Below are 13,560 nucleotides of genomic sequence, written 5' to 3'. Positions count from 1 at the left end.
TATCAGTTGATGAAGCATGTAAGACATATGACTTTTCAATTATCAGAGCACACTTTTCTGCTTGCCTAGCAAAAGCAGAAAATTTACATTTAAACTCTATTTTTAAAATCGTAGGTATTGTAGTGAACTCACAAAATATTGCTTCATATCTCATAATGTATTTCAAATGGTACAAAAGGCCTAATATTCAGTTTGACATAAAAAAATACCTTGTTGCATCTTGGTCTTTACCATGGAGTCTGTTAAAAAAAAGATACTAACAAAAATAAAGCATGCCACTATACAGAAGTTAAATGAAATTCCTTTGTAATCATCTCCAAGTGATTTGCAGGTGAAAGAACCTCCTTAGCACTGTTGTTTTAAACCCATTTTTTAAATTATTGTTGTAGGGAAATCAGACAGGAATCCCACAAATGATAGTTGGATACATCTATCTAACATCCATAAATTGTGTTAACATCACAAATTATTTTGCAAATGTGAGGGCACACTATTCTTCTGTGTGAGAACTAGCTCAACAAATTAATATGCTATTTATTTACATTCCCATGATTAACTGGCCACTGAGGCCCCAGTGAAGTGCAAGCTTTTTTCCCATCAGTTTGACATATGCACATTATCTGTATTTCTGTAAAATCAACCATCAGGTATTTGTGCTACCATATCCCAGTAAAATACTAAGGCAGTTTGGGTAGACTGTATTTATATCAAGAAGCACATGATCCTTGGTTGTCAAATACTGTGTAGCAAACACCCCACAGGTTGAGGGAAAATGAAGCTTGATCAATTGTAACAAATTTACTTTTAGTCTACGATTGCACAGTAAAGTGACACAGCCCCACACATAAGGGTTCTTCACAGATGTACTTTTAGTCTACGATTGCACAGTACAGTGACACAGCCCCACACATAAGGCTTTTTCTTGCTATTGATGTCAGTGCCGCAGCACCTGGTATCGTGGACATGGACTTGAGGAACGGAACCCACAGATGTGTCCACTTCACCTTCAGACTCAAGACCCACCGCCTTCGCACACAACTTATCACCCGCAGACCCTGGAACAAAATCTCCACAGAACAGCTACTCTCCACTCTCAACCATAACCAACCTGCCATCACCTCCGACGCCAACAACGCAGCCCTCAGCCTCACACAGTGGATCACCAACTGCGCCGACAACCTCGCCCCCCCAGAATCGACCCAAGACAGACCAACATCAGGAAACCTCCTTGGTTCACAGACGCCCTCAAAGAATCCAAGAAAACCTGCAGTACCCTCGAAAAAACCTGGCACAAAGAACACACCACAGAAAATATGTCAGCCCTCAAAATCGCCACCCGCGAACACCACCAGCTGATCCGCTCCAACAAAAGGGCATCCTTCAAAGAGAGACTGGACAAGAACACCCACAACAGCAAAGAACTCTTCAACATCGTCAAAGAGCTCTACAATCCCAACGCCAGTTCCAACTCCATCACGCCCTCACAAGAACTCTGCAACTCCCTCGCTACCTTCTTCCATCGAAAGATCACCGACCTAAACGACAGCTTCGGACCACAGATCCCGCCGACCACCACAGAACTCACAGCCCCAACCATCACCCTCAACGCCTGGACACCCATCAGCTCCGAAGAGACTAGAACCACCATGAACACCATCCACTCCGGCGCCCCCTCGGACCCTTGCCCACATCACATCTTCAACAAAGCGGACGCCATCATCACCCCCTATCTCCAGAGCATCATCAACAGCTCGTTTGCATCTGCCACCTTCCCCGAGAGCTGGAAACACGCAGAAGTCAACGCTCTCCTGAAAAAACCTACGGCGGACCCCAACAAAAAGAACTTCCGCCCCATCTCGCTCCTCCCCTTCCCGGCCAAGGTCATCGAGAAGGCCGTCAACAATCAACTGACCAACTTCCTTGAAGACAACAACCTGCTCGACCCCTCCCAGTCTGGCTTTCGGGCCAACCACAGCACGGAAACCGCCCTCATCGCAGTCACTGACGACATCAGAACCCTGTTGGACAACGGAGAAACAACCGCCCTCATCCTCCTTGACCTCTCGGCTGCTTTCAACACCGTCTGCCACCGCACCCTAATAATCCGCCTCCGCTCCACCTGTATCCAAGGACAGGTCCTGGACTGGATCATCTCTTTCCTCTCGGACCGATCCCAAAGAGTCTACCTCCCGCCCTTCCGCTCAGAACCCACCGAGATCATCTGCGGCGTCCCACAAGGCTCCTCGCTCAGCCCTACTCTCTTCAATGTCTACATGAGCGACCTCGCCGACATCGCTCGCAAACACAACATCAACATCATCTCCTACGCCGACAACACCCAGCTGATACTCTCCTGAACCAAAGACCCAGCCACCGCCAAAGCCAACCTGCAGGATGGAATGAAAGACGTCGCACAATGGATGAAACTCAGCCGCCTGAAGCTGAACTCTGACAAGACGGAAGTCCTCATCCTCGGAAACTCCCCGTCCGCCTGGGACGACTCCTGGTGGCCCACGGCCCTGGGCACCACACCAACCTCTTCAGACCACGCACGCAATCTCGGATTCATCCTGGACCCCCTTCTCATCATGACCAAGCAAGTCAACGCCGTCTCGTCCTCTTGCTTCCACACCCTTCGCATGCTCCGAAAAATCTTCCGCTGGATCCCCGCCGACAGCAGAAAAACTGTGAACCACACCCTCGTCACAAGTCGCCTGGACTACAGAAACACCCTATACGCAGGAACCACCACAAAACTTCAGAAACGTCTTCAGCGCATACAAAACGCCTTTGCACGCCTCATCCTCGACGTACCTCGCCACAGCCACATCTCCGCCCACCTGAAACACCTGCACTGGCTACCCGTCAACAAAAGGATCACCTTCATGCTCCTCACCCACGAACACAAAGCCCTCCACAACAAGGGCCCCGAATACCTCAACAGTCGCCTCGCCTTCTACACGCCCACCTGTCAACTTCGCTCTACCAGCCTCGCTCTCGCCGCCGTCCCTCGCATCCGCCGAACCACCGCTGGGGGGAAATCCTTCTCCTACCTGGCAGACAAGACGTGGAATTCCCTCCCTGTCCACCTCAGGACTACCCAGGACCACCTCGCCTTCAGGAAGCGCCTCAAGACCTGGCTCTTTGAGCAGCAGTGACCCCCTCCAACTTGAGACCCTCAAAGGTGAGTAGCGCGCTCTATAAATGCCATGATTGATTGACTGATTGATTGAACCTTGTTGGAAAACCATATTGCAGCCTCAGACAACCATTATATAACTGACTTAAATTAATCTTAGCTGGGGGTTCAAAATAGCCAAGGTACAATAACTTATGTACTGTGTTAGCCCAGTTAACTATGTCACTAGCACTGCAGCGTAGACACTCCTCAGTTTAGTTAATTCAAGAAAATCAATACTTAAATGCGTTTTCCCTTTTGTTACTTAAACAAGTGCAGATGCACCTGGGTTAGTATACGATAATTTTATGATTTTATCACTCTGTCTGATACCAGTAAAAGACAGCCAATATCATCCAAAACACTAATATTAAAAAAAAAAAACATATTCCAGAAAGCCTGTTCCTCATGCTCGAAAATGGTCTCCAGCGTTTTTCTACAACACTTTCCTCTGGAGGGCTTTGTTCTTCTTAATAGGATTTTTATACACCTGCTTCAGGCATATGTTTTTAGATACAAATGTGCTTTCATTATTTGGCTTCCTTCTTTGTATATTTCACTTCTTATGCAGGAGCTGTTAGTGAATACATAGGAATACCTCTAAATAGAACAATACCTGCTTACACAATTTTGCAAATAATTTTGATTGTACCAGTTTGACTGATAAGAGGTCACTGGGTAAGCTCCCAATTCTCCTAGTGGGATTAACTTGTTAAGGCCTGAGGAAGACTTTAATTAGCTTGAAGATACTGTGTTACATTTACAAGAATGTGCAGCATTTGACAATTTCACATCCAAATATATGATAATAAGGAACACTTAATGTGAGACAATAAGACTGGAGATCACTTTCCAGACTTTTCCCTCTATAAAATTCACAATAATTATTAAACTCTTTGCAAGAGACAAAGGGGAAGACACTTAATGGGCTGTAGCAACCTCTTGTCCATGAACCATGAGCGGACTGTTCACCATAACAGTTTTCATTGAAAAAAGGCACATCTAACACTTTTAAACAATCCTTTCACAACTTGCCAGTCATATAAATTTTTCTAGCAATCATTAAAATGCTTCAGGAATAACCGGGAATGAATCTTGCTATTCAAGTAGACGACATGTAATGCCACCACTGGCTGTTTTTGTATTGAAGCCGCCATGCAGATCAGTAGATCATCTGGCTAGATTATCATATGATAATTAAACTAAATAATTAAATTCACTATCCTTAAACACTTTATCATCTTGCTTTTTGGGTTTAAAATAACAATTAGTCTGAAGATGATGGAATCCTGGCTAGCAAAGTTATGAGGCCAAACTGGATGTTAAGGTCAAGATAGCACAACACTTTCATATTTTAACAATTAGTGGTACATTCCGACTTGAATAATTATCTACCAAAGGACCGTCAATAGATTTAAATTTCCCAAATGATGAAGTATTACTGATAACAGGTGACAATCCTGGCCATGATATTGAGGAACAAGCCTAACACTCCTGTATCATAATAATGAGAATCCACAAAACATAATCACCAACATCACCGTTGTTTAAATTACACTGCAAACCCCCTGTTCCAGAAGAGAATTACTAACATGTTTCTACCATTCATGGATAGTTTAGGCACATCACCAATACAGACAAGCAGTCAAAGGTCTCACATTGTGGATCCTACACCACCATAGTCTTAATTATTTATGTGTCTATGTAGGAAAGTGGCATTTCGATTGCACAAACCTACCCAAAGGCAGCAAAACACTACAAAAGGTCAAAGACTAGCATGAAGTCAACGAGCTACAGAAGAGATAGGCAGCTGGTGGACTCTTAGTGCACTGTGATTCAGGTGCACCTTTAACTCTTTCCTAAACTACAACAGCACTGGGATGATGCTGATGGATATGGGTATGTTGTCCAGTTCCTGATTTCACAGATGAAAAGGGTCTGCTGACTTTTTCTTCCTTTTTTTGCAATTCTTAATCAGCACTCCGGTGGTGTCCTGGTTGTGGATATGCAGCAGCCCACCACATATGATGAGCTTGTCTGCAGGATAAGCAGCTATGCTGGCTTTCATGGCCTTGTAAAAGAAATAGCTGGATTCCATGATGATGTGGGACAGTAAGGGAAGCCAATAAAGTGAGGATGGGGATGATGTGACCAGTGTCTCTTTTGTTCCTGGATGAGATGTGCTGCTGTGTGTAGGGTGCCCATAAGGGGTGCAAGTGTGAAGTTTGGGAGGCAATGGGGCAGGGAATTACCACCTTCCAGATGTGAGAGTATGATGGATTTAACAGTAGTTCTGAAGTCACCTTCTGGTATCATCTGTTTCACTTTCTTCAGAAGAGAAAGCTGGTACCACACCAGCTTTTTTTGGTAATGTGTTTATTAAGGGTGTTGTTGGTGTCAATGGCGAATCCAAGTAACTTAGCTTTCAGTGAAAGCCAGGGTTCAAAGCAGTCATCTTTCATGTCATTGAGCCAGGTTTGTACTGATTCTTGTTTGTGTTTCTTGGCAAATAACAGGAATTCTGTTTTGGCTGGGCTGAGCTTCAGGCAGGTACTAGGCATCCAAGTCTGGATGATGTTCAGGCAGTGTTTGAGGTGCTGAATGGAAAGAGACCTTCAAACAGAGATGTGGATTATCAGTTTACTGGTGAATCTGGGTGTTGTTATCTGTGATTGTAGCTCCAAGACCAGAAGTCGAAGAAGAGTCCAGGAAGAACAGGAGCCCCTGCCCACCTGGAAGAAGGAGCAAAAGTGGATTCTCCAGTTGGAAGAAAAGTACAGAAATGCACCAAAGAAGATAGCTGCGGGTTCCTGCTTGGTGCAAGAGATATCCCACGTCGAGTCGTTGGATGCAGGCTCTTTGAGTCGGTGGATTCCGCCAACAAGCCTTGGTTCACGCAAGTACGGGGTTGGCGTCAAAGAGGAGCTGCCTGGATCCAGGAGGGACCTGGGGGTCTCAACTCAGACTGAGGAGACAGAGGGGCCTCTCAGCACCTTAGAGAGCCTTCAAAAGACCAGACAGCACCCACGGGAGTCCCAGAACACGGGGACAAAGGAGTGGCAAAGTGAAGTCGTCACAGCACTACACTGGAGGATCCCACACCGCCGGAGAACAGCTCAGAGAGCTGTGCGTCACAGGATGGAGTGCTGGGGACCTGGGCTACGCTGTGCACAAAGAACTTTTGGAAGAAGTGCACAGAAGCCCAACGAGCTGCAGAAGACGCGGTGAACAGGGGTACTGTCGCTGCACGGGAAGGCAAGCTCTTACCTCCACCAAATTTGGACAGCTGGACCTTTGGACTGTCTGGGTCACTTCGGTCCACCACCTGTGTTCCAGGGATCACGCTTGTCAACTGGAGAGGAGTCCCAAAGTACCGGTTGTTGTCGCAGAAAGGTGCCTGCTGAAGCAGGGAAGTGACTCTGTCACTCCACAAGAGATTCCTTCGGTTCTTCTGGTGCAGGGTGAAGACAGGCAGTCCTCAGAGCGTGCACACCTTGGAAACTGCTGCAATTGCTGGCTGGAGCTGGAGCTGAAGTTGCAGGTCACAGGTGTCTTCCTGGATACTTTGTTGCAGTTACAGCGGTTCCTAGAGCAATCTGCGGTTGATTTGACGGTCAGTAGCTGAAGCAGAGGAGTCGTGTAGGAATCTTGCAAGCCGAATCTGAGGAAACACCCAGAGGAGAGACCCTTAATAGCCCTGAGAGGGGGATTGGCTACCTACCCCGGTATGCACCTATCAGGAGGGGTCTCTGACGTCACCTGCTGGCACTGGCCACTCAGAGGTCTTCAGAGGGTCCCCACACCTTGGAATCCAAGATGGCTAACACCAGGGACACTCTGGAGGAGATCTGGGCACCACCACTGGGGTGATGATGGACAGTGGGGGTGGTCACTCCCCTTTCCTTTGTCCAGGTTCGGGCTAGAGCAGGGACTGGGAGTCCCTGAACCGGTGTAGCCTGGATTATGCAAGGAGGGCACTGCTTGTGCCCTTCAAAGCATTTCCAGAGGCCCTGGGAGGATACCCCTCCCAAGCCTGTAACACCTATTTCCAATGGGAGAGGGTCTAACACCCCTATCATAAAGGAAATGCATTGTTCTGCCTTCTTGGAATTGAGCTGCTCAATCCCCAGGAGGGCAGAAACCTGTCTGTGAGGAGGCAGGAGCTGGGGCTGCAGTGGGAACCTCAGGGAGCTGGTTTGGCAGTACTGGGGGTCCATGGTGGAGCCCCCAGGGTGCATGGAATTGGCCCCTCAATACCAGATTTGGATTAGGGGTTCAATTCCACAATCTTAGACACCTCACATGGCCATATTCGGAGTTACCATTGTGAATCTACATATATGTATTGACATATTTGTAGTGCACGTTTATAATGTTGGGCCCGCACTCACGAAGTCCGGGGAATTGGCCCTGGACAATGTGGGGGCACCTTTGCTAGTGCAAGGGTGCCCTCACACAAGGTAACTTTGCACCTAGACCTCAGTAAATGAAGGTTAGACATTTAGGTGACTTATAAGTTACCTGGTGCAGTGAAAAATGGCTGTGAAATAGTGTGTGCACTATTTCAATCAGGCTGCAGTGGCAGTTCTGAAGAAAGGTTTGTATGAGCTCCTTATGGGTGGCAAAAGAAATGCTGCAGCCCATAAGGATCTCCTGGAACCTCAATGCCATGGGTACCTAGGTACCATATACTAGGGACTTATAAGGGGGACCAGTGTGCCAATCAGAATTGGAATATGGAGTAATTAAACTATAGTGAAAAATTTGGTACACAGAGAGAGCATAAGCACTGGAGTTCTGGTTAGCAGAACTCCAGTGACACAGTCAAGCATACTGACAACACATATAGGCCACAAACTATGAGCAGTGGGGCCTGGCTACAGTAAAACACACTGACAAACAGGCCAAAAATGGGGGTAACATGCTAGAAAGAGGCTACTTTCTCACATAACTCAAACATCTTTAAGACTGTTCGCAGCCCTCTACTGTCTTTTCTATGTTTTCTACAACATTGTATTAATATTACACAATTCAAAATTGAAACTGTGGCTTTTCCGAATCAATGCCATGTGTGGAAGATATAATCTAACAATATAACAGCGAATGGGACTTCTGTAGCCTCATATCATAGGGGGTCTGCATTCGCACATTCTCAAGGATTTCTACTTGGAGAAAAGCAAGTAGTAGTTCTGATCACAACCACTACATCACAGAAGTAATGCACCTACCACACACCATGCAAACACAAAGATTTAGTGGATGAAAACAAGTGTGTGCCTTGTAATAACTGTTGCTGGTTTGCTATCACCTCTACAATGTATGGATGCAACAATCCCTTGACAGTGTTGGCACGATGCTAAATATCAGCTTTTTGATGTAAACATTCTGGAAGAGGTGGATCAGACCGAAAGAGAGAGTGAGAGAAGCAGCAGTAGATTCAGGGATTTGCCTAGTACATGTCCTACAAGAACAGGAACAGAAAACTGATATTGCAATTGCATTTATATAGTGCTTACGAACCCTGACAAAATGTTGAAGTGCTTTACCGAGAGTAGCACGCTACCTGGGAGCCCAAAGTTAGTAGTCAGCCCATTAGTTATTGAGGGATGCAAAAGGAAGCTATTCAATAGACTTACTCCATTTTCTTTGGAGTATGTTAATGACTTAGGTGTAATCATTAGAGGGGTCTATGTGAGAAATAATGCTTTTTGCAATTATATTGTTCTGATTTAAAAAAAATAAGACAGACAGGTGGAAAGTTTTTATGATAGCATGCATTCTGTGGATGTGAACCTTGATTACCAGCTTCCAAATGTGATGCCTGTGCCTGCCAAATAAGTATGCAGTCAACAAAATGTGCACAATATAAGCCTGCAAGGATGTTTCACGTTTACCATACTCTCCCAGCTCATTGCATTCTAGGAACACAACATGATAAATCCTAAAGTCTAGGGGCCAGATGTAGCAAGCCGTTTGCATGTCGCAAACTGCGAAAATCGCAGTTTGCGCCATGCAAACGGCCTCACGCGATACTCATTCCCAAATTGCGAGTCGGTATCGACTCGCAATTTGGGAATGCGACTCGCAAATAGGAAGGGGTGTTCCCTTCCTATTTGCGACTCGCATCGCAATTCAGAGGTGCTTTGTGACCGTGAATGCGGTCGCAAACCAACTCAGTTACCACCAGTGTCACACTGGTGGTAACTCATTCGCAAAAGGGAAGGGGTCCCCATGGGACCCCTTCCCCTTTGTGAATGTCGACAAAAATATTGTTTCAGAGCAGGCAGTGGTCCTACTCTAAAAAAAACTAAACCAAATGGTTTCGGTATTTTTTTCATTTTGCAACTCGTTTTCCTTTAAGGAAAACGGGCTGCAAAATGAAAAAAAAAAACTGCTTTATTTAAAAAGCAGTCACAGACATGGAGGTCTGCTGACTACAGCAGGCCACCATCCCTGTGAGTGCAGGGACTCGCTATGGGGTCGCAAAATGCGACCCACCTCATGAATACTTATGAGGTGGGTCTTTGCGACCCCATAGCGAGTCGCAGAAGGTGTCTGAGACACCATTCTGCATCCGATTTTGCGACTTGCAAATTGTGAGTCACTCAGACTCGCAATTTGCAAGTCGCAAAATAGGATTTTGCTACATCTGGCCCTAGGATACAAATAAAGCTGGTTCCATTACCAGGAAAGATTGCAGATAAAACAACAGCTCTTGTTCACAAGAAAACAGAATGATAAACAAGAAGCGCAGTTCCAATATAGGTACAACTCAAAAGAATAAACTAACCCTAAATATATTTGCCTAAGCAGCCACTTACTGATTCCCTTATTAAAGGGCAAATCAGATGACAATCCCAAATGCTTGACATGCCTTCAAAGACAAGAATTTGATATACTTCTTCTGATCAAAAAACCTGTAATGCTGGAGGCAGAGCATGAAAACCTGAAGCTATGGCAGGCTAACGGGCACTGATACAGCGCAGAGTGACTAGCAGCATACCACCTTCCAAAGCATTACAAATATCTGGCACTGAAGGACCGTGTTTTTGCACTGCCAGTTCGACTTTATCATTCACACCAATGGCAAACTCTACTATCCCTTACCAATATATATATGTTTCCCCTAAGGAGGGCCTATAGAGCCCTACGGCAGGGAGCTGTGTTTTGTTAAGTAGGACATTTATTTGTAATGTGTCTTGAGAGCAACACTTCCTAATTGTTGTTTTGCTGTGGATAAAATTAGTAGCCCCAAAGGCTGACACAGGATTACCACTTGGCCCCCCAACCTGGTTAACTCCTGAATAGGACTACCTAACTGGGTCATGTAAGGTATCAAATTAATTGTGGCATTAAACCCGACGTGATGCCCAGGTCGAATTTAATACCACCATTAAAGGTTAGCAACTTTTAGGAAGCTGCACCTCTGTACTCCAGCTAGCCCAGCAGCCTCACAAAGGTCCTGGTGCACAGACAGCTTACTGACCACCTGGGCAGACGTGTGAACTTCTTCCCGGCAGAGGAACAAAGACAGTTGCTGCAGACTGAGGTGTCACCTCCTCCCCCAGGATCGTAACTCAGGGTGTAAGCGTAAAAAGGCGAGCTTTAAAGGGGAAGCACTCTTTGTGAGGGAAGTAGCGCCAACACCCCTGAGCAGGATGCCTTTTGTTCATGCAGACAAAGTGGAGACGGGGTCAAGGAGGGAAAACACCTCCCCAAACCGCTTCTACCATGGGCGTGTAACCCTCTGGTAGCCACATCTCTAAGTGGGCTATCAAGTTCCTTACGACTGAGGAAGGGTCATGCCATTTTGAAAGGGGCAGGAATGTGGCATTCTGGGATAGCTAGATTCCACACACCATAGGAACGTCATCACTAGGCAGAAGGGGACCCAGTAGCCCATTGGCTAGTGAACATGTGGTCCCTTCAGGGCACTTTCCTGGGATAAATATGGCACCTCTGGCACTCTGACCATCAGATCACGCTAGAATCAGAGAAAGGACTGAAAAAGGACTGCCCAGCTACCCTTTGACACACACAAAGAGAGGCTGCACTGTTGGAAGGACTGCACCTGTTACACTTTGAGCTAGCAAAGATTGGACTGTGTCTGCATCTTTAGCCTTAGGGGAAAGTTGATTCCCAGCCCCAAGCTACAGTAGTGACTCTAAGGATCGGTTGGCTGATCTCCTGGAACCAGCTCCAGTGACACAAGAGGTAAAGTAGCCCAAACTGACAAGCTGGTAGTCAATGCAGATGTTTTGCTGCTACCAGTCTCCGAGCACCGAAGAGGACAAATCCAAGATAGCCGAAAGGTACACTCAAGCCTGACTGGCCTGCGAGTGCTATCCAATTCCGGATTCCTCGTACTTAAGGGACACTAGCCCCCATCTAAGGATTTCACCCAAACCGTGGTGAAGGGTGACCTGTAGCCCAGCATCAGCTGGACTGCTACTGCAAGTTGAGGACTTTGAGGGACCCCGATCTCTGTGGAAAAGTTCGGCTCACTTCACCCATGGACCGAGGAGCACCAAGTCACCCCCATCAACCACACGATAACCGAAGCATCCTTCGAGTATTTTTTGCTTGCATCCCTCAGCATCGGTACCACTCGATTGTCATCTATAGCTGTTGTCCTGTAAAGTTTGAATTTTGCTTCAAAATCGCTCAAGTGGCCAGGTAACTGTTCAAGGTGTCCACTCTGGGCTCCTAAACATTCTATCTTACCGGAATTGGTTGCCCAATCTGGGCCGGAGCAGCCAAACAAATTATTTCAAACTTTTCAAGAGTTTCCAAAGTTTTTGTTGACCAATGCTTGTTTAAGGTTGCAGTTTAAGTTGATAATATCTTCAAAAATCTGTATCTCCGGAAGCCTTTGGTGTATTTTGTTCACCAAGGTCTCCAAAAATTCATTAAAATATTACCTATTCTTCTAAATTGGCGTTCTTCTTTCATTCATGTGCTGTTGCTTTTTTATTTAGTTGTTTGGTGTTGTCAAATGCTTTACACATACTTCCTTTGCTAAGCCTTACTGCTCGCAGCCACAGCTACCCAGGGTTGAGGTTACATAAACAAGCCTGACAGGCCCCAAGACGGTATTTGTGCATGCACTGCACTATAAAGCCCCCACAGCCATATCATATAGTACACCCACATCCTGACAACGTAGATGACGGAAAGGGTACTACGCAGCTCATACATATGATTTAATGTGCACAGCGATGATACAAGTGGCACAACTGTGGTTCCTCCATATGATAGGGCATTAGCTTAGGTAATAAAAGGGATAGAACATGACCAACACATATGATTTGGGGTGCATAAAGGTGACTCAAGTGGCACAGAAGGGGTTCCTAGATAGAACTGCTGATACACATAGGTCATAAAGGGGAGACAGCATGGCTAATACATATGACTGAAGGTGCACACAGAATGAACACTGCAAAGCTCATCTTTATGATTTAGGGTGTACAGAGACATAAATGACGCAGAACAACATATAGACAAGAATGAGGGTGCACACAGGTGACAGAAGAGACAGAGCTTGGACACTAAATATGAGTGAGGTTGCACATAGGTGACAGAAGGGCCTCTGCCTGGCCAATACATAAGACTGAGGATGCACTTAGCTGATAGAACAAATATATATATATATATATATATATGGAAAATGTCACTTACCCAGTGTACATCTGTTCGTGGCATGAGACTCTGCAGATTCACATGCTTTGCACATCCCGCCATCTAGTGTTGGGCTCGGAGTGTTACAAGTTGTTTTTCTTCGAAGAAGTCTTTTCGAGTCACGAGACCGAGGGACTCCTCCCCTTTCAGCTCCATTGCACATGGGCGTCGACTCCATCTTAGATTGCTTTCCCCGCAGAGGGTGAGGTAGGAGTTGTGTATTATAGTAATAGTGCCCATGCAATGGAGTAAATATGTATGTACATAATGTGGTTTAAAGTGATATATTTACAAATTTACAAATGTTCAAAATCAACTTCGAAACGGCTACAGGCTCCCGGGGAGGCGGGTGGGCGCATGTGAATCTGCAGCGTCTCATGCCACGAACAGATGTACACTGGGTAAGTGACATTTTCTGTCCGATGGCATGTGTAGCTGCAGATACACATGCTTTGCATAGACTAGTAAGCAGTTATCTCCCCAAAAGCGGTGGCTCAGCCTGTAGGAGTTGAAGTTGTTTGAAATAAAGTTCGTAGTACTGCTTGTCCTACTGTGGCTTGTTGTGTTGTTAACACATCCACGCAGTAATGTTTGGTGAATGTATGAGGCGTAGACCATGTGGCTGCCTTACATATTTCAGTGATTGGAATGTTTCCTAGGAAGGCCATAGTAGCACCTTTCTTCCTGAATGTGCCTTTGGTGTT

General features: G+C 45.9%; 1 protein-coding gene across 4 annotated transcripts in view; it reads right to left on the bottom strand.

Moving 5' to 3' along the window:
• Positions 1 to 13,560, bottom strand: part of LOC138292724 (zinc finger protein 501-like) — a 109,674-nt gene that overhangs the window by 32,305 nt on the left and 63,809 nt on the right. The window lies entirely within an intron of this gene.

The sequence above is a fragment of the Pleurodeles waltl genome, chromosome 4_2 (assembly GCF_031143425.1).
Source record: "Pleurodeles waltl isolate 20211129_DDA chromosome 4_2, aPleWal1.hap1.20221129, whole genome shotgun sequence".
In the NCBI taxonomy this organism is placed as follows: domain Eukaryota; kingdom Metazoa; phylum Chordata; class Amphibia; order Caudata; family Salamandridae; genus Pleurodeles; species Pleurodeles waltl.
This window is presented reverse-complemented; position numbering and strand designations above follow the sequence as displayed.